This window comes from Hyperolius riggenbachi, chromosome 10, assembly GCF_040937935.1.
Source record: "Hyperolius riggenbachi isolate aHypRig1 chromosome 10, aHypRig1.pri, whole genome shotgun sequence".
Taxonomy (NCBI): Eukaryota; Metazoa; Chordata; class Amphibia; order Anura; family Hyperoliidae; genus Hyperolius; species Hyperolius riggenbachi.
In genome coordinates, this window is record NC_090655.1 from 13,769,827 (window position 1) to 13,792,678 (window position 22,852).

A 22,852-nucleotide genomic window follows, 5' to 3' on the forward strand; every position below is an offset into this window, starting at 1 on the left:
GACAATTGTGTGTAAAAAAAATCAAAAGATTGTCATTTACAGAGATATTTCTCCCACCCAGCATGGGTATGTGTAAAAATACACCCCAAAACACATTATACTACTTCTCCCGAGTACGGCGATACCACATGTGTGGCACTTTTTTGCACCCTAACTGCGCTAAGGGGCCCAAAGTCCAATGAGTACCTTTAGGATTGCACAGGTCATTTTGCGGCATTTGATTTCCAGACTACTCCTCGTGGTTTAGGGCCCCTAAAATGCCAGGGCAGTATAGGAACCCCACAAATGACCCCATTTTAGAAAGAAGACACCCCAAGGTATTCTGTTAGGACTATGGTGAGTTCATAGAAGATTTTATTTTTTGTCACAAGTTAGCGGAAAGTGACACTTAAACGGCTATCTACCTCACCTTTCAAAGCGGAGTGATGACCGCGGAGCATGTGGGCTATGTCCTGAGGGCATACTTCCGTCTTTCCAAGCCAGTCTGCCTGCCTTTCTTTCCATACCCGGCTAAGTATCTTTTTCTTATTCACTTCTTTGCAGATCTTAATAGGCTGCTTCCACTTGGTCATTAGTGACTCTGACAGTATTTAAACTGCACTTTTAGTCTGATAGGTTGCACAGTTATTGCATATGTTGAATGATTGTTTGTTTGTGTAGCACTATATGCACTTTCATGGTTCCAATTTTTTGCACTTTATAATTCTTACTGAACCCGGGTTCATCCACGAGGGGGCTCATTCTCTGAGCCCCCAGTGGTTACAGGTTATACATCCACTGAGACTGAACATAATAGATTATTATATATAGCAGGCCCATTATGTTGAATATGGCTGGAAATATAATATTATGCTGTTTTTAGATGTTTTTAAATTTTTGTGTATCATTGATATGTGTTTGCAAAGCTTGTAATAAAAATATATATTTTTTTGATTGATACATATGGTCTGCAGTGGTGCTGTGTATAGGGGTATCTTTTCTCTTTAGTACTAGGAAAGTGACACTTTGTGAAAAAAAAACAATACAAATCAATTTCCGCTAACTTGTGACAAAAAATAAAATCTTCTATCAACTCACCATACTCCTAACGGAATACCTTGGGGTGTCTTCTTTCTAAAATGGGGTCATTTGCAGGGTTCCTATACTGCCCTGGCATTTTAGGGGCCCTAAACCGTGAGGAGTAGTCTGGAAATCAAATTCCGCAAAATGACCTGTGAAATCCTAAAGGTACTCATTGGACTTTGGGCCCCTTAGCACAGTTAGGGTGCAAAAAAGTGGCATCGCCGTACTCGGGAGAAGTAGTACAATGTGTTTTGGGGTGTATTTTTACACATACCCATGCTGGGTGGGAGAAATCTCTCTGTAAATGGACAATTGTGTGTAAAAAAAATTAAAAAATTGTCATTTACAGAGATATTTCTCCCACCCAGCATGGGTATGTGTAAAAATACACCTCAAAACACATTGTACTACTTCTCCTAAGTACGGAAATACCACATGTGTGGCACTTTTTTGCAGCCTAACTGCGCTAAGGGGTCCAAAGCACCTTTAGGCTTTACAGGGGTGCTTACAATTAGGCACCCCCAAAATGCCAGGACAGTAAACACACCCCACAAATGACCCCATTTTGGAAAGTAGACACTTCAAGTTATTCAGAGAGGGGCATAGTGAGTCCGTGGCAGGTTTCATTTTTTTTTGTCGCAAGTTAGAAGAAATGGAAACTTTTTTTTTTTTTGTCAGAAAGTGTCATTTTCCGCTTACTTGTGACAAAAAATAATATCTTCTATGAACTCGCTATGTCTCTCAGTGAATACTTTGGGATGTCTTCTTTCCAAAATGGGGTCATTTGGGGGTTATTTATACTATCCTGGAATTCTAGCCCCTCATGAAACATGACAGGGGGTCAGAAAAGTCATAGATGCTTGAAAATGGGAAAATTCACTTTTTGCACCATAGTTTGTAAACGCTATAACTTTTACCCAAACCAATAAATATACACTGAATGGTTTTTTTTTATCAATAACATGTTTGTCCACATTTTTCGCGCTGCATGTATACAGAAATTTTACTTTATTTGAAAAATGTCAGCACAGAAAGTTAAAAAAATCATTTTTTTGCCAAAATTCATGTCTTTTTTGATGAATATAATAAAAACTAAAAATCGCAGCAGCAATCAAATAGCACCAAAAGAAAGCTTTATTAGTGACAAGAAAAGGAGCCAAAATTCATTTAGGTGGTAGGTTGTATGAGCGAGCAATAAACCGTGAAAGCTGCAGTGGTCTGAATGGAAAAAAAGTGGCTGGTCCTTAAGGGGTGTAAAGCCCATGGTCCTCAAGTGGTTAAGCTTCGTCCACGACCTGGCCCACCTTACTGAAGACAGAAGGAGAAAGTGAGTAGGCAATACACAGAGCGTTAGAGGGCACCATACTGAGGACCCCTCTTGGCTCACCATGTAGGGGTTCCCTCCCTTGGACCCAGTACTGGAGTATTACCTGTGCCCCAATGATGGCAGTTTTATAGTGGAGTGACAACACCTCATCAGTTTTACGTTTTCTGGGTCCCCCTTAGGACTGCCTAATGCCAATGGGCATGACCAAGGCAGCAGCCCCAGGACTGCCTAACACCAATTGGTGTCAAGTCCTGGGGTGGGGAGCTCCGCACCGCCATCAGCCTACCAGTGGCGATCGCCGCTAGGAGACTGTTATACGATCTAAGGCAGCGCTGTACTGGGGACAGCCGTGTGACACGACTGTCCCCCTGGGAGGCACTACAGTGATCGGCTGCCATAGGCTGAAGCCGATGACAGCTGATCACAGTGATTGGCTGGTGGGGGGAAGGAGGGCTGGGGAATAAATTCTAAAAAAAAGCAAAATTTATTTATAAAATAATAAAATAAATATTTAGAATTAAAAAAAATAAACATTGGGGGAGCGATCAGACCCCACCAACAGAGAGCTCTGTTGGTGGGGAGAAGAGGGGGGATCACTTGTGTGCTGAGTTGTGCGGCCCTGCAGCGAGCCCTTAAAGCTGCAGTTGCCTAATTAGGGAAAAATAGCCTGGTCAATATGGGGGTTTAAGCCCAGGGTCCTCAAGAGGTTAACGTAGAAACTATTTAGGAGGTGAGATCATCAGAACTGCCTGGCATATACTGTAGCACTTTACAAAGGAAGTCAACAACGCTTCCTCAGATTTTAGGGTACCCAGATAGCTCATGCTAACCCAGAACCAATAGGAGAGTATAAGGGGCTAGAAGAGACTGAAAAACCCGCTTACCATATATACTCGAGTATAAGTCTAGAAATGTAGGTCTGATTCACTTCATAATATGAATAGTATAGTGGTCGACTTATACCCGAGTCACAGACAGCACTGAGCACACTGAGTAATGTGTGTACTAATAGTGACATTCCCATTTGCAGCAATTTACCCGGTGGTAAGTGATACTTTGAGGAAAGGAAATGCCAAGAAAGCACAGGTCTGAAAGTCCTGGCCATAACAGTTCACAAGGAAAGGGGCAGGGGTGAAATACAAGAAAAGGGGAGGGGGAATGAATAATTGCTACACTTGGGGGGCCTGAAGGAGGTATTGGCTGCACTTAATGGACAGGAGGGGTTACTGACTGCAATACTGTATGCAGTGCAGCCATTAACCCCTCCTGAGCCCCAAGTGTAGCCATTAACTTTGCTGGGTAGAATTATACTTGAGTCATTAAAAAATTCCAGCTTAAAGAGACTCTGTTACAAAAATTTCATCCTGTTTTCTACCATCCTACAAGTTCCTAAACCTATTCTAATGTGCTCAGGCTTACTGCAGCACTTTCTACTATTACAGTCTCTGTAATAAATCAATGTATCTTTCCCCTGTCGGACTTGTCGCCCTGTGTCTGGAAGGCTGCCAACTCTTCCTTGCTGATCTGTTATGCACACCCCTCTCCAGGCCCCTCTATGCACACTCCAGTGTGTGTTTTATTTACATAAGCCAGCAGCGTCTCTGCTCTCAGATATCAGTGAGACAAGAGAGCTGGATAAAAATCCTCCTCTGTTAGGCTGTGAAAGGAGCTGGCTGACACATATTGAGGAATTACAGACACAGGCAAAGCTGTAAGCAGGAAGAAACGATCAGCCAGTGTACTATTCAGTGCATGAGAGCTGCATGGGACAGAAGGTAAACACACAAATGATCTTTTGAGATTGAAAAGGAAGGCTGTATACAGCCTGCTTGTGTCTGGATGTATTTTCTATGTGTGGACATACTGTACATCATCCTACTTCCTGTTTTGGTGGCCATTTTGTTTGTATATAAACAAACTTTTTACAACTGTTTTTAACTACTTTTAATGAGGCGGGGAGCGGCGAAATTGTGACAGAGGGGAATAGGAGATGTCCCCTAACGCACTGGTATGTTTACTTTTGTGTGATTTTAACAATACAGATTCTCTTTAAGAGGGCTGAATATTGGAGTCGACTTATACACAAGGTCAACTTGTATTCGAGTATATATATAAACTGTACTAAGAATGCTAAATCTAATTTTTCCTTCTTAAAACAGATTAAGCACCTTCTGGAGACAAAATGGTATTTACCATATGTTAGGTTTATTTATTACCACTAGAATAATAATAATAATAATAATGGCAGTATTTGTATAGCGCCTTTCTCCTGTCGGACTCAAAGCGCTTGCGAGGCAGCCACTAGAGCGCACTCAGTAGGCAGTAGCAGTGTTAAGGAGACTTGCCCAAGAAACTCCTTACTGAAATAGGTGCTGGCTTACTGAACAGGCAGAGCCGAGATTTGAACCCAGGTCTTCTGTGTCAGAGGCAGAGCCCTTAACCATTACACTGTCCAGCCACAGAATGAAATGAGGTGTAGACTTTGTCTTACCCTTCTGTAGTACTCATTTTGGTGTTTGTTTCCGTTCTTTGTTCTACACTCTTGCAAATCTGAATAACATAACAAACAGAAAGACAAAAAAAATATTGTTATCCAATGCTCTGAAACTGATTTCTCAATGGAAATTCATGTTCAAACGTATAAGCAAGAGAACCCAAGGTAAAAATAAACTGATGAAATAAACAATTTTATTTGTCCTCCTACTCCTAAAAATGACTTTTTAAAAGATATCTCATGGTTTTATTTTGTAATTAAACATTGGCAAAGTAGATTGAATGTTTTGTTGTCTCTGCTCAGTGGTAGCCTATTAAATTTCCCTAAATTAAAATACATGAACTGATGACCCTTTTCTATCTCTCTCCTGCTCTCAGAAGTGGTATTCTGCCAGGAAATCTTTTATGGCTGTAATTTGCTTATCAGTGATGTTTACTATATTCCCGACAAGACAGAAGCTGTCACTTCCATGCCTAAAAATTAACTCTTTCAGGCAGCAAAATAAATAAACTAAATCAGCCTGGTTATTAACCCATTCAGGTTCCGTCGTTTTCACGTGAGAAATGTTCACCTCCCATTCATTAGCCTATAACTTTATCACTACTTATCACAATGCACTGATCTATATCTTGTTTTTTCCGCCACCAATTAGGCTTTCTTTGGGGGGTACATTTTGCTAAGAGCCACTTTACTGTAAATGCATTTTAACAGGAAGAATAAGAAAAAAATGGAAAAATTCATTATTTCTCAGTTTTCAGCCATTATAGTTTTAAAATAATACATGCCTCCATAATTAAAACTCGCGTATTGTATTTGTCCATATGTCCCGGTTATTACACCGTTAAAATTATGCCCCTATCATAATGTATGGCGACAATATTTTATTTGGAAATAAAGGTGCATTTTTTCCATTTTGCATCTATCACTATTTACAAGTTTAAAATAAAAAAAATATAGAAATATTTCATCTTTACATTAATATTTAAAAAGTTTAGACCCTTAGGTAAATATTTACATGTTTTTTTTTTTTATTGTAATGGTTTTTTTTTTTTATACTAAACATTTTATTTGGGTACTTTTGGGAGGGTGGGAGGTAAACAATGTAAATGTGTGTTAATTCTTTTTTTTTTTTTTTTTTTTTTTCAGGTGTAGTATTACTTTTTGGCCACAAGATGGCGGCCATGAGTTTGTTTACATGACGTCACTCTAAGTGTAGCACGCGCTTAGAGTGACGTATCGGGAAGGAGACGGCCAGAAAAAGCTCAGCTTCCGAGAGAAGCTGTCGCTTTTTCAGCGGGGGAGAGGAATCAATGATCGGGCGGTAGCGCGCATGGTTCCTGGACGTAGAAACTACGTCCAGGAACCAAAATAGGTTAACCACTTCACCACTGAGGGGTTTTACCCCTTGAGCACCAGAGCAATTTTCACCTTTCAGCGCTCCTTCCATTCATTCGTCTATAACTTTATCATTACTTATCACAATAAAATGAACTATATCTTGTTTTTTTCGCAACCAATGAGGCTTTCTTTAGGTGGGACATTATGCCAAGAATTATTTTATTCTAAATGTGTTTTAATGGAAAAATAGGAAAAAATGTGGGAAAAAAATTATTATTTTTCAGTTTTCGGCCTTTATAGTTTTTAAATAATGCGTGCTACTGTGATTAAAACCCATGAAATGTATTTGCCCATTTGTCCAGGTTATAAAACCGTTTAAATTATGTCCCTATCACATTGTTTGGCGCCAATATTTTATTTGGAAATAAAGGTGCATTTTATTCAGTTTTGCGTCCATCCCTAATTACAAGCCCATAGTTTATAAAGTAACAGTGTTATACCCTCTTGACATAAATATTTAAAAAGTTCAGTCCCTAAGGTAACTATTTATGTATTTTTTTTTATTGTATTTTTTTTTTAATTACAAAAAAAAAAATTGGGGAGTGTGGGAGGTAATGAGTTAATTTTTAATATATAATTAATGTATTTGTATATGAAAAATGCTTTGGGGTGTAGTTTTACTATTTACAGTAAGTTTTTGTTTATGCGACCTGCAAGCATACAGGAAGTACGCTTGCAGGAAGTTCAGGGAGGCTGGGCAAATTTTTTTTTTTACAATGATCGCGCTGCTTCTCGTAGAAGCAGCTGATCATTGCGGGGGGCTTAGATCAACGAACGGGAAAGGTTTTACCCGTTCATTGATCTCCGGCGAGCGGGCGGCGGCGTGCACGAGCGCGGGGGTGCACGTACAGGCGAGCAGGAGCGCGGACAGCGGCGGGATTTCTCCGTCCCTTGGTGGTAACAGGGTGGAAAAAGGGACAAAGAAATCCGTACCACTGGGGGTAAAGTGGTTAATATATATATATATTATATCATGTCACATGTCGCCTTGGGTAGCCTGGTATACAAGCTTGATTAAAGTCGGCTGAGGTTGCTGACCGCCTCTGCCAAGAATCCATTTTGTGTACAGCGACCCCATGGAATCATGGGAGTCCTACTATGAAGCGAAAGGAAGTTAACTCCTGTTTATTTTCACATTCCCAAGCGCATTTCTTATGTGGTCTTTATTTCCGCAAACAAACATTTGTGTTTTTACATTATATTAATTTTTGGTAACCATATTGCATTATGTATGTTCGCAAATATTTTTTTGAAATAAGAAATAGTATTAGCATAGCAGAGGCAAATATTCAAGCTCAACGCTGATCTGTAGTAAACTTTTTTAAATATACTTATTATTTACACTAAGTGGAATACTTGGTGATTATTTCTACTTTTCATAAACACAGCCAGTGTCGGTGCTTGCATAGAGACAAAGGGGGAATTGCCCCAGGGCCAAGAGCCTGTTGGGGCTGCAAGGTCCCCCCCCCTTCCATTCCAGCTATGGTGGTGACCCGATAAATGCCTGCAGGGAATGAGAAAGAAAGGCGCTGTGGGGAGGAGTCCGGAGTGTAGAGCATGGTGCTGCCTCCTGTGTCCCTGCCCCTCCAGCTATCGTGACCCCAACCATACATGCCTGCAGGGAATGAGGAAGAGAGGCGCTGTGGGGAGAAGTCCGGAGTGTAGAGCATGGTGCTTCCTCCTGCGTCCCCTCCCCCCAGCTATGGTGACCCCGCCCATACATGCCTGCAGGGAATGAGGAAGAAAGGCGCTGTGGGGAGGAGTCCGGAGTGTAGAGCATGGTGCTGCCTCCTGTGTCCCTTCCCCTCCAGCTATGGTAACCCCACCCATACATGCCTGCAGGGAATGAGGAATAGAGGCGCTGTGGGGAGGAGTCCAGAGTGTAGAGCATGGTGCTGCCTCCTGTGTCCTCTCCCCTCCAGCTATCGTGACCCCATACATGCCTGCAGGGAATGAGGAAGAGAGACGCTGTGGGGAGGAGTCCGGAGTGTATACTCTGGATTTGTAAGAGAAAGAGGAGGGGAATAATGGGGTCCCCAAAATGATTCTGGGGACATTTGGTGGACACCTAATGATTGTGATTGGCTGGGATTGTGGTGGGACGGGTCTGGGAGTCGGGGGGTTAGGGGGGCATTGCTAGGGGGATCCCCCAAGTTACTTTTACCCCGGGGCCCCATTGTACCTAGAACCGCCCTGAACACAAAATTTCTTTTTATTATTAGATATTTTTGCCTATTTGGAATAAGGTTTTACCGGTCTGGCAGACTTTAACAAGATCACATTTCAAATATGTATTTTTTTGCGCATTGGCTAGAGAACGCAATACACAAAAGACACACGGCTTCTGAAATATATGATTTCCATCATCACAGTTTTATTTTCTACATAAGACGAAGTGATGAAGTCTTGTAGCCAGTGGAATTCAGCACTTTACAGTATATGTTAAAAAAAACGTAAGTTTGATTTTATCTTCTTCCTCAGCGACAGATAAAAAGTAATTGAGTTTTTATCAAGAAAACATGAAAGTTCTGGAGTCTTGTACAAAAAAAACTTTATCAGTCGCACGCTGCTCGATAGCCTCAGCAGGGTGGGAACAACCTGTTACTGAACGCTTCTAGTATTACGCGGTAATGGCAAAGTCCTCAGCTCAATACGCTCGCTGCTTTAGGATTACTTCACACATGAAAGCATTATAAGTGGGGAATAATTGAACATAAGCACTCTATACCAATATAAGTTGTAATTAGCATTATAAATAGTCAAAAGAGGGCAAAAAAAATGATAATGTGATTTGATATTGCTGAGATTTGCCCTACTGATTCAAGTGAAATGAGATGATAGGTCTGATTTAAAAGCTAAGCTAAAGCTACAAAGCAAAAAAATAAAAAAATATTCAAGCTATTTATGGGGAGTAACGGATGTATATGTCTTTCTGCAATTGCTGCGTTTGCTCACGGAAAATATTGTATGGTACGTTTGCAGTATATTCAGGCCAGTGCTTCCATAGGGCCTTATTGGCCAGTTGCTCAGGGCCCCGAACGCCTAAGGGGCCACCAAGTTAGGCATGTCAGTGTCACTAGCGATGGCTCGAACCTCCGATTTCCAGTTCGCGAACCTCGAACGCGAACTTCTGTAAAAGTTTGGTTCGCACAAACTTTTGCGAACCTCAATAGACTTCAATGGGGAGGCGAACTTTGAAAACTAGAAACATTAATTCTGGAAAAGTGATGGAAAAGATGTTTCAAGGGGTCTAACGTCTGAGTTTTTGCATAAATGAGTGGGATACATGCCACAAGTCCCGGGCAAATATCTGGATTTGACGCACAGCAGCGTTTTTAAGGGCAGAAATCACATTGAATACTAAATAGAGACTAAATAGTCTCTAAGATGGCGCCCACCAGGGCAGCCTCGGTCACATCGGCTCCTGGCAATCTTTAGTTTTTGTCCTAGTTTAGTGCATAGTGTAGTATAGTATAGTCCAATAGTGTAGTGTACTGTAGTTAGCGTGTCTCCGTGCATTTAGTGCCAAAGCAGCCTCAGCTCCTACCTGCTGCGTCCGTGTTCGCTCCTCTGGACTGCCGCCGAAGCCTCACAAGAGTTCCCTGGTCTCCATCCGGCCGAAGAGACAACCCAGGTGTACCACCGAAGCAGCGCCGGCCTTACACCCTGCTCCAGTAGCAGTGGACCGGGAGCCAGGACTTGGGGACCCTGCCTAACAAACTCTGCAGCCCCTACATCAGCTGCGGGCGCCCCCCACGTGGCCGCTGGTCGCCATCCTTGCTCCCGGGTGCCGCAAGCCACCCGAGCATCCTGCTCCAACTCTTCCTCCTCTAGCCTTGAGCGCATTCTGCCGACGTCGCTGACTCTCCGGGGATCCTCGCTTCAGCCGTCCTCCAGCCGCTGCTCAGCTTCTCTCCTGCCTCCAGAGGGTCCCTGCGCATCCGTCCCTGCTCTCACCCACGTGGTCCCTCCGGCCTGCCTCAGCTGCAACAGCACAACTGCGAGGCCCATGCGGCTTCCCTAGCCTGCCCCAGCTGATCTCCTATCTCCTCAGCTTCAGCTCAATCCCCTCTGCAGCCAGTGCAGTGCAGCACCAACCATCTGCTTCCCGGCTCCCAGCCGTGGCCTCCCTGTGCTCAAGGCCAGATTATCCGGCATCTGCGGGCCTGCCTTCCATCAGACTCCTGACCCTCGATCATCACCACATTGGAGACCTCCTGAGCCCTGCCGCCTCTCCTTCTGGGTCATCTACAAGCCCACACAAGGTTAGTCTTCACTCTCTGCCACCCACATAAGCCTCAGAGGACTGATCTATTCCTCGTTGCTGCAAGCTATACTGCTCATGGACTGTGTGCTCCTCTGCTAAGCTGTAAAGTGTGCTGCTTTGCTTTGCTTTACTCTGCCATAGACTGTGTACTGTGCGACTGTGTGCTCCTCTGATAAGCTCAGTGTGCTGCTTACTCTGCTATAGACTGTGATAAGCTCAGTGTGCTGCCTACTCTGCTATAGACTGTGCTGCTGCGCTGCTCATGGACTGGGCTGTTTATGGACTGTGTGCTACTCTTGCTCTGCTCTGGGACGGTGCTGCTCAGGGACTGTGGCCAGGTGTCTCCATGTACTGCATACACCTTGCTTGACCAGAACCTCTTTGCGCTGCCCTAGCTGGTATGGTCTGATGTATTGACTGGGCGCTGCTCCTCGAACTGCATCCCCCCCCCCCCACGGCCAGCATCCGGGCCACTGAGCCACCCGCACTAGCTCTCACTACTGTGCACGCACTGCTCCTCGGCCGATCACCGCATGGTCATAACCGAACTCTACCGGCCCCTCCGCCACCACTTAACGAAGGGGAATACCACTCTATGGCAACCCGGTGCTTTGCCCCTCTGTCCAGGGAGGAGTTACTGGTGTGGGAACCTCTATCCCAGAGCGATCCATCACCAGGACCTCCCCTGCAGGATGTAGTCTGGGCTCACATTGATCACCTGACTGGCAGCGTCAACGCCCCCCCAAGGAAAATTCGCCACAGGGGGAGAAGAGCAGGCGCACTGGTGAGACTAAAAAGGAAAGGACTTCGCTCTCCAGTCCTGGCCATCCTTCTGGCAAATGTATGCTCCCTCCCTAACAAGGTGGATGAGCTACTCCTACTGCTTGACACCAAATCCTCCATCACCAAGAACACTCCAGTCCTCTGCTTCACCGAGACCTGGTTAAATGACAATGTACCGGACAACTCACTACACGTGCCGGGCTACAACCTCCTCCGTGCAGATCGTGATCAGGCCCTTTCGGAAAAAAAGAGGGGAGGAGGCATATGCTTTTACATTAACACCGCTTGGTGCACTAGCTCAGCAACCCTAAGCAAGGTCTGCACACCAGACGTTGAGCTCCTAGCCTTGAACTGCAGGCCACTGTATGCACCCAGAGAGTTCTCCTCATTTGTCCTCATCGGGGTCTACATCCCCCCGGACGCTAACACCACAAACGCCATCCGAACACTTAGTGACACCATCTCCCAGTGGGAAACTGCACTTCCGGAAGCCCTCTTTATCATTCTGGGAGACTTCAACAATGCAAATCTGCGGCAGGAGCTGCCTCGGTATAAGCAGCACATCACGTGCCCCACCAGAAATCACAACACCCTAGACCATTGCTACACAGTTCTAAAGAACGCGTACAAAGCTGTTCAAGGAGCTGCCCTGGGGAACTCTGACCATAACCTTATCCACCTGATCCCCACCTACAGAAGGCTCCTTCAGTCCTCAAAGCCCATCACCAGGACTGTCAGGAAATGGACGGAGGAGGCAAAGCTTGAGCTACAGGCATGTTTCGACTGCACCGATTGGACAACCCTAGAGGCACCCTCCCTGGAGGAGTGGACAGAGAATGTCACTTCCTATATCAGCTTCTGCGAAGAGTCATGTGTCCCATCCAAGACCTTCAAGGTCTTCCCAAACAACAAGCCTTGGTTCAACAGCAAGCTGCGCCGGCTGCGAAAACTCAAGGAAGAGGCACACAAGTCTGGCTCCCCTGAGGAGTTCAGGGCAGCAAGGAACTCCCTTAACCGAGAACTGAGAGCTGCAAAAAGAGTCTACTCTGACAAACTGGGTCTTAGTCTCCAGTCCAACAACCCACGGGAGGTATGGAAAGGCTTTAGGACAGTGACGAACTTCAAAGCCCCCGCACATCATGCGGCCCCAAGCACCCAACTGGCTGCAGAGCTCAACGAGTTCTACTGCAGATTCGAGCACCAATCTGTGCAGCTTGGGGTCCCTGCACCCGTGCCAGGAGAAGCTCCTCCCCTCCCATCCTCACTGCCGGGTCACGACCCCCCTGTGCCAGTTGTGGTTCAGGAAGCGGAAGTACTGAGACTCCTACGCAGAATCAACCCCAGGAAAGCCGCTGGTCCAGACGGTGTGTCATCAACCTGCCTGAGAACCTGTGCAGATCAACTTGCCCCTGCCCTGACCCCCATCTTCAACAGGTCCCTAGCGGAAGGCAAAGTACCCTCCTGCCTCAAAAGATCTCTAATTATCCCAGTTCCCAAAAAGCCAGGGAACACAGAACTTAACAACTTTAGGCCTGTAGCCCTTACCCCTGTCATCGCAAAGATCCTCGAACGTGTTGTTCTTGCCCTCCTGAAGTGCTCCACTGATGCCCTCCTCGACCCACACCAGTTTGCGTACAGAGCCAACAGGTCCGTGGAGGATGCCATAAACGTCAGCCTGGCACACATCACAGAACACCTCGACAAACCAGACTCCTATGCCAGGATCCTGTTCTTGGATTTTAGCTCTGCGTTCAACACCATCTGCCCGGTCATCCTGCTCGACAACCTTAGGCAGCTTGGAGTCAATCCCACCCTGTGTGCATGGGTCAAGGACTTTCTCTCCAACAGAACGCAGCGGGTTATGCTCGGAAACTGCTCCTCCCACGAAAAAACCACCAACGTAGGGGCTCCGCAAGGGTGTGTGCTGTCCCTGCTACTCTTTTCTCTGTACACCAACAACTGCACCTCATCTGCAGACCCCGTCAAAGTCATTAAATTTGAAGACGATACCACTATCATCGGCCTTATCGACAACAGAGGTGAGCACACTTACCGAAGCGAGATTGAGAGGATCAGCAATTGGTGCAAGGGTAACAAGCTCGTTCTTAATGCGACAAAAACTGTTGAGCTCATTGTAGACTTTAGGAAGCACCCCTCCACGCTCTCCCCAGTCTTCATTGATGGAACTGCAGTCTCCAGGGTGTCCAACGTACGGTTCCTCGGTACAACCATAACTAACGACCTTAGGTGGGAGCAAAACACTTCCAGGATACAAAAGAAGGCCCAGCAGAGGCTATTCTTTTTGCGTCAACTGAAGAAATTCGGTATGCCACGTGAACTGCTGACCAGCTTTTACACCGCTACCACGGAATCAATACTCTGCTCCTCCGTCATTGTATGGTATGCAGGGGCATCTGCTAAGGACAAGTACAAACTCCAAAGGGTAATTAACACCGCAGAGAAGATCATAGGATCGCCCCTACTACCTCTGGACCTTCTCCACACAGCGAGACTGGGGTTGAGGGCTTCCAAGATTTCACGGGACCCCTCTCACCCGGGTAACTGCCACTTCAAATTTATGCAAACAGGCCGACGTTACAGGACCATCTATTCCAGAACTACCAGGCGCAGGAACACATTCTTCCCTCAAGCTGTCCTCCACCTGAACTCCACATCCTCCCTCCATAACTGTCCGCAGCGCCTAGTCCCTAGCCAATGCTCTGATCCCTGATCTCTCACCACTCTGGGCAGTACTGCCCCACACTCTAGCTACTAGTGCCCTCAATGAACTGTTCCCCAATTTCTAAAATGCATGCTGCTATACCCATCCCATTGTATATACCTGTCTGTTCCTGTTCTGTCTGTCATGTAAAGAAATGCCTATGCCATGTGTACCACAACCAATTCCGGGCACGACAACTGTCGTACTTGGCGAATAAAGTCAATTCTGATTCTGATTCTGAAATTGCAGGCATAAAGTGCTTTAAAACATCTTGCATGTGTATACATCAATCAGGGAGTGTAATCAGTGTACTGCTTGACACTGACAGACCAAACTCACTGTGTAACGCACTGCAAACAGCTGTTTGTGTAGTGACGGCCTTGCTGGACTGGTGCGCACCATGGCGAGAGTTCAGGCCATGGCGGTTTTCAAGCCCATATGTTCGCCGGGCTGTGGTAGCTCAATGATAGAACAACAGTGTGTGTGTGTGTGTGGGGAGTCAGGACTGACTTAGTCTTCGGGATCCATGCCTCATTCATTTTAATAAAAGTTAGGTACTGAACACTTTTTTTGACCTAGGCGACTTCTCTTCTCACTGACAATGCCTCCATCTGTGCTGAAGGTCCTTTCTAGGACACTTGAGGCAGGGCAAGTCAGAAGTTGGGTGGCAAATTGTGACAGCTCTGCCTCTGGTCACAGGTCAAGCCTGCGCACCCAGTAGTCCATCGCTGCTCGTACTGTCGATGGTTCTTTCTCTACCATTGTTAAAGAAAGCGTACGGCCAGTTAGTCAGGGTTCGATCCCGGTCCGGAGTGGGAGCCTGAGAAACGGCTACCACCACACAACCAAGGAAGGCAGCAGGCACGCTGTGGGCAAAGGAGCAGGAACGGCTACCACCACACATCCAAGGAAGGCAGCAGGCACGCTGTGGGCAAAGGAGCAGGAACGACTACCACACATCCAAGGAAGGCAGCAGGTATGGCATGCAAGTCCTTAGTGACAAAAAAAATAACAATACAGTAGGACTTTCGAGGCCCTGCTGTATATGAGACAAATCGACTTTAAATCCTTTAACGAGAATCTGTTATGGAGGGCAAGTCTGCCATCCATTCAACTGTGTGACTGATAAACAAGTTTCCATATTACTTTCTCAGTACCATGGTGGTCCAGAGTTGGAGCCTGAGAAACGGCTACCACCACACATCCAAGGAAGGCAGCAGGCATGGCATGCAAGTCCTGAGGTAGTGACAAAAAATAACAATACATGAGGACTTTCGAGGCCCTGCTGTATATGAGACGAATCAACTTAAAATCCTTCAACGGGAATCTGTTATGGAGGGCAAGTCTGCCATCCATTCAAGTGAAAGGTATGCACTGACTGCCAGGTATAATACAATGTGCAGTCAAAGATGCAGTGAAAGGTATGCAGTGGCTGCAAACAGCTGTTTGTGTAGTGACGGCCGTGCTGGACTGGTCCGTACCATTATGAGAGTGGAGGTGATTTTGGCTTTCCAGCCCATATGGTCGCCAGGCTGAGGTAGCTCAATGACAGAACAACAGTGACTGTCCAGCTGTTCGAATTTGGTCTGTCCACAATGAAGCAACGTCCTTATTATCGTGGGTGTCGGTATTGAGGCATTGGTGGAGGGTGGATCCGGAAGGGCTAAGGCGAGGCATTGAACTAAAGAATGTACGCATGTCCGACATCACCATGAGATCGCTGGAGCGTTCTGTCCTTGCCTGCGAGGACATAAGAGAAAGATTAATAGCAGTGGTACCTTTATTCCGTTGTGCTGTGACACCACCCTTAAACGCACTGTAAAGCATAGTTGCCAGCTTGTTCTGCAAGTGCTGCATCCTTTCTGTCTTCTGGTGGTTTGGAAACATCTCCACCACTTTGTGCCTATACCGAGGGTCTAGTAGCGTGGCCACCCAGTACAGCTCATTCCCATACAGCTCATTGACATTGAAGGGCATGTTGGCTGGCTGTACATAGGTGGTGATACATGGCGCTGGACACTGCCACCAGCTGTTTCTGATGACGCGCTCCTCCTGCTTCTTTCAGAGGCTCGTCTCCTACTACTCCTTTATGAATCCCCCTCTGAACTGTCCCCTTGGTCATCTTGTCTCTTAGGATCCCACGTGGCATCTGTATCATCATAATCATCATAATCATCCTCCCCAGCTTCGCTTGCCTCAGACACCTCATAAACTGCACCAACAGCAGGTACTTCATCCTCCTCCTCCTCACACGTTACGTCCATAGTGTGCCTAACTCAGACATATGAGGTTAATTGCCCATCAAATAACTCCTGAGAAGTGTCAAATGCAGCAGATGTGGTGCTTGTAGTAGCGCTGGTGACTGCAGAAGATGAGGTGTTCTGTGTTAAATAGTCAACCACGTCCTGACAATCTTGGGAGTTGACAAACAAGTAGGAAGTCCAGGTTGCATCTGAAGAAGGGGACCCGCTGTGGCCCCAAAAACAATTGTCATATTCATGTGCCAATGAAGCAATAAATTGAAGCAATTTGCATCTTAAAGCGGTGTGCTAACCTGGACTTCCTACTTGCTTGTTATATCCTTGGATGCTTGGGCTCAGCACCCACAGGTTACAGCACCCATATCTTGGGCAAGGTGTGCCACCTCTACAACACAACTGTAATCTTGGGAGTTGATGGGATGTGCCTTCTTCTGAGCACTGTACTTTGGTTCAGGGCCACACGAAATCACATCAGCACGACCTCGAACAGACCTGCCAGGTGGCCTTCCTTTGGGTCTGCCCCTGCCTCTGCCTGTTTTTACCATATCGGGGGAGATGAAGTGAAAGGTATGCACTGACTTGACTAATACAATCTGCAGTCACACAGGTGTAGTGAAAGGCATGCAGTGACTGGTATTACAATACAATGTGCAGCTGTCACACAGGTGCAGTTAACAGGTATGGACGGAGTGGTATATTACACAGCGTGCAGTCACACAGGTACTGGGGACAATTATGCAATGACTGGTATTACAAATGTGCTGCTGTCACACACACAGGTACCATGAACAGGTGCAGTGACACTGCATGCAGTCACGTAGGTAGGTAGGCAGGTGGGTATGCAGTGATTGGTATTACAAATGTTCACCTGTCACACACACACAGGTAACGTGAACAGGTGCAGTGACACTGCATGCGGTCACGTAGGTAGGTGGGTGCAGTGAACAACAGGTAGGTATATGGAGTGATGGGTATTACAAATGTGCAGCTGTCACACACACAGGTAGTCACTGAATGTGCTGGGCCTGGCAGTGGCACAGTAGGAATTACCAAGGGACCAAGGTCCAGCAGCTAAGACTGACTGACAGGGCTGTATATGCAACACAAGTGTCTGTGGGAGACACACACACACACACAAATAGATCACAAGAACAACATTAGCTCTCAAAAGAGCTGTTGAGGATGAGGAGTGCTTTCTAGCAATAAGTATCAGCAAGAAAGAGTAACCTAACAAGCCTAACTGTAGCCTAACTAAGCTTTCCCTAATGTCTCTGCAGCACCTCTCCCTTCTCTAATTACTGCAGCCACACGAGTGAGTGAAATGGCTGACGCTGCCTGCGTTTTATAAGGGGGGGGGGGGTGGGGCTCCAGGAGGGAGTGTAGCCTGATTAGCTACCCTGTGCCTGCTGACTGTGATGTATAGGGTCAAAGTTGACCCTAATGATGTAGTATAGGGGGCGGGTCAAACCGCCATAAAGTTCGTGTTTGTTCGCGAACTACTGAAGTTCGTGCGAATAAGTTCACGGGCAAACTCTAGATGTCACAAAAACTTTATTGACAGTACAGTATTAAAATGCAAACTGTTTACTTTTTGTTAATCTGTCTCTGAGGATACAATCATTAAAGACTCTGACACACCTACCAACAATCTGTCCAACTATCTTGCAAACTTGTTTGTTGGAAGATAAGTTGGGTGTGTGTACAGCTGACGAACAACCAGATGACCAACTGATAACAGATTGTTTACCAGATCCAACCAGTGGATGAATCTGAACAACTATCAGGCAGGTTGGGATGTGTGCACAAGTCTTTTGAATAACTTTCTTGTTTTTGAATGCGGACATGTTGTGCAGTCATTTAGCTTGCACACATAGTATTTAAGTGAGTTGGTTGTTTAGTTGGTTGGTGTGTGTGTACGTACTTGTCGTGTAAACAACTTGGTCATGTTGTGGGCAGTGGCGTAGCAATAGGGTTTGCAGAGGTTGCGACCGTATAGGGGCCCTTGGGCCAGAGGGGCCCCTGAGTGAGGGGCCCTTCCTCAACCACAGTATTAGCTCCTTATTGGTCCACTCCTGTGCTTGTAATAATCACTTGTATAGATGCTTTGAATAGTGGTAATCATTAACAAACTGTTCCCCATCCCCTTCTTGCACCTCTGACACTGTGGTTGTCCTTGGCAGGTTTTGGCATGCTGTATCTATGTATATATTGAGGGCTTAGGGGGGTCCCAATGTGAAACTAGCACTGGGGCCCACAGCGCCTTAACTACGCCACTGGTTGTGCAGTTAGTTGTGCATTATGTTGGACGTGTGTATGTGCCTTCAAGAGAACCAGAGACGAAGCACCCTCATGTATTTTACCATATATATTAATGGGAACATGACAGTAAACACCTGCTCTGCTCTTTGTTTCATTCTTCTCTGCTAAATCTGCCTGTTATCAGCTCTGATAAGAATCACCGACTGAGCATTCAGTCTAGCTTTGCCCTGAATGATTATAGCTGAGTCAGTCTTCTGTGATGACTTTTTAAGCCCAAGTCTGCCTACTTGTGGCTCTGATTTCCTGCTATGTGTCCTCGTAGCAGGAAATTGAGTCGAAAATCGATCGAACGGAAAATCGACTAAAAAAATGCATCGTGTGTATCTAGCATTAAGGTGGCCATAGATTTGCAGCAGATTCAACCATCAGATAGATTTGTGTCAGATGCCTGTCAAGTCGAATCTGACAGGAATCTATCTGATGTGTGCCACACACTAGGAACAGATGTCCAATAGATTTCAGAACGAAATCTATTGGAAATCGATCTAAATGCATTATTGGAGCATTAGATCCAGTGCAACTCCATGGGCCATCGATCTGCTGCCAGCAGCAGATCCACCTAGATTTTCCATCCAGATAGATCAAATCGCTCAAAACCGGCCGCAAATTGATCGGATGATTCGATAGAATTGATTTCCGATCTATCGATCGATGGCTGAAATCAACCAGTGTATGAGCCCCTTAATAGTGAGAGAAAGAAAATATGGCCTAGCTTTATGTATGCTTGACATTATACTACACGTTTATCCCATCCTGTCACATGTCATTCCATGCACCCTTTAACACAGACTTTTAAATAGTTGCGAGTAGAATATTGGTAAAAATATTGATCTTCTACTATGAAATTCCAAATAGTAAAATATTTTTAATTTATACCGATATTTTACTATCGCCTAATCTGACCTCATTCTCACTTGAACCCTCCCTACTGATGCCTAACCCTAACCAATCCCTCCCAATTGATGCCTTACCTTAACAACCCCCCCCCCCCCCCAACCTATGCCTAATCCTAAGAGACCCCCCATCCTATACCTAACCCTAAGAGACCCCAAAATATGCCTAACCCTAAGAGACCCCTCAAACCTATGCCTAACCTTACCTGACCCTCAAACCTATGCCTAACCCTAACTGACACAAGTTGAAACAACTAAAAAGGTATTTTGCTATTGTTCAATCCAACTGCTGGATTGACTTCTTAACAGTCTTAACAGCTTTTTGAACAATAGAAAAATACTCTTTTTAGTTGTTTCAACTTGTTTCACAAAAAAAGTTGTGTGGGGCTTAACACACAAGTTTGGCAGATAGTTGGACAGACAGTTGGTAGGCGTGTATGAACCTATAGTCTAGGTTCCCTAGCGAAAAAAAACTAATGAAATAAACAATTGTATCTATCTTCCTTCTCCTACAAATTACTTTTTAAGATATTCCACAGTTCTATTTTATGTTTAAATCTACTTTTTACGTTTTAACTGTTTTATTGTTTTTGCTCAATGACACATTGATTGAAGTATGTCAGAGCTAAAATCTATGAACTATTGTCCCTTTTTATCTCTTTCCTGCTCTCAGAAGCCATTTTCTGCTAGGAAAGTCTTATAGTTGGAATTTCTTATCAGTGAGGGTCAAACTGTAGTCACTTCCTGTCAGAGTCAGGACTGAGTCAGCCACTTACATACCTGATATTTAACTCTTTCAGGCAGAGAAAGAAAAAAAGGAACACAGCATAGTTATTTGTGTGCTAGGCACTGTACATACACATGTCTATCTCATCATGTGACATGTCACTTTGGGTATCCTTTAAAAGGAAACATCCATATCCCTCTCAGTTTAGGTCCCCTTTAAGTGCATCTAGCTATTTCTGTTGTAGACATATACTGAAGGTTAGACTCTAAAAGCAATGGAGATAAGGCAGAATCAGCTTTGGATTGTGATGAGCCCATTTAGGCTGGCAGAACACATGCAGTTTCCTCTGAGTAGTTCAGGGAACACAACTCAGTAGAGACTCGAGACTTTAGACAAGAGTTGAGGACATAGATGCTCAGGCAACTGATTGGCTCTAATGTCAGGAACATTCGCTTCACCGTACAAAATAGATGCCGACAGCGCTTGCATTTACAGATCAAACTATTTGTAAAGCTCTGCGCCGTCCGAACATATAGCATGCCTGGAAACAGGGCTGTCTGATTTACAGAAAATCACACTGGTAAAACATATCGATCCGCGGCGTTATAACCAGACGGAACAGGTAATATAACACCTGCGGAGTGTGAGGTTACTTTATCTCAAACAAAAGTGGTCGGGATCAAAATGAAGCCATCAAGCTCAGGTAGAAGGCTACCCTCATGCCGTGAGCTCGGGGACAGACTGTGATAAAAGCATAAATTCAGACTAACTGTACAGTTAAAAAATGGACAGCAACACTGGACGTCACCAAACAGCATCTGAAAACACAATGGGGCTTGTTCTGTTGTGAAGCATTAACCAAAGTTATGGTTTTGCTTTTCAGAATACAGGCAGGACACTTTCCAGTTATCACACAGCCGGTGTCATGTCTTACACGTAAGTACTGCATATACTCGAGTAAGTCTAGAAATGTAGGTCCAAATCACTTCATAAAAGTATAGGGGATCGACTTATACACGAGTCACGGGCAACACTGAGCAAACTGAGTAATGTGTGTACAAATAGTGACATTCCCATTTGCAGCAATGTACCCAGTGGTAAGTGATACTTTGATGAATGGAAATGGCAAGAAAACACAGGTCTGAAAGTCCTGGCCATAACAATTAACAAAGAAAGGGGCAGAGGAGAAATACTGGGCTGCAAAAAACGGAGTGAATAATTGCTGCACTTGGGGGGCCTGGAGGAGTTATTGGCTGCACTTAATGGACAGAAGGGGTTAATGGCTGTAATACTGTATGCAGTGCAGTCATTAACCCCTCCTGAGCCCCAAGTGCAGCCATTAACTTTTCTGGGTAGACTTATACTTGAATCAATAAAAAAATTCCAGTTCAAGAGGGTTGAATATTGGAGTTGATGTACATGAGGTCGACTTGTATTTGAGTATATATGGGCAATGCAAATAGGGTTACACCAGCATAAATGGAGCTTATTGTTATAACAACACTCATATCAGGTAAGAACAAATAATGGGAATAAAGGAAAGATCACTGAATTAAAAAAAAAAAAAAAAACACTACGTAGTTTGCATTGTAAAATCGCAAACTTGTATTGTATTGTGAAATTTACTTCAGTTCCTCAAAAGTAAATAGAAGTCAAAACACATTTATCTGATTGAGCAACCAAGTTTGATGACATAAGAGTGCTGAAAAGTTGATTGTTTCTTTGTTGGGAACTGAATGGGCCATATTTTACATCACACTGACATGGCTGCTGTGCACATTTCATGAAATCTCTGACAGTAAAAATATGAATCTAATACACTTGTTCAATTATATATACCATTGCTATCACACACACACACAATTAATTATCTCTTGAGTTTATTGCGAAGATAGGGAAGAGGGAACCAGGTGCATAACTAGGGGGATCAGAGCTGTTTTGGGGCCGCAACTACTAACCTTACTTTCTTCTGATATAGGAGAGGTGTTTTTCATGGCTACACTTGTTATAGGTCTGAAGATCACTATGGCTGCACTTGTTTTATGATCCTTCCTTCTGAGATGGGCCCCAAGGCAATGAAGGGCACCAAGGGGTGTCAAGGGAAGGGGTGTGAACATGGGGGGTGGGGGGGGTATCCAAGTTTCACTGGGGGGGCAACTTGTAGTTATGCCACTGGAGAGAACAGCATTTTATGTCAAGGTAGGTTTTTTTGAAAATGGTAATAAAACATGGAGGCAGGGAACACACTTGACTTTCAGTTTTCCGCGCGCGTTTTCCTGCATACTTTTTCTGCACACCAAGTGTGTTTCCATGCAGGAAAACGCGCGCGATTTTTCACAGTAGCTGATGTAATTGATAGAGAAAACTGCCAAAATGTGCAGATTCAGGATGCAGAATGTCAGTTTTTTTTCTGCGTGCGAACAACACAGTAAGTGTGAACTAGCCCATTGATTAACAAGAGTTCTCAGTTTTTCTGTGCAGAAAACGCGTACGAAAACAGTCAAGTGTGTTCCCTGCCGGAAGGTGAATTGTATTGGTTGTTGGAGGGACGAGACAGTGGCTGGAGTAGAGGTCAAAACTAATTGTCATTGTTGGCCAA

At 45.0% G+C, this 22,852-nt stretch overlaps 1 protein-coding gene across 1 annotated transcript in view; it reads right to left on the reverse strand.

Moving 5' to 3' along the window:
- The window catches only part of C10H10orf90 (chromosome 10 C10orf90 homolog), a 922,956-nt gene that overhangs the window by 190,376 nt on the left and 709,728 nt on the right, over window positions 1-22,852 (reverse strand). The window contains exon 8 of the mRNA XM_068255335.1: window positions 4,881-4,939. The gene's annotated coding sequence lies outside the window, so the exon portion shown is untranslated. The remainder of the gene's footprint in view (window positions 1-4,880; window positions 4,940-22,852) is intronic.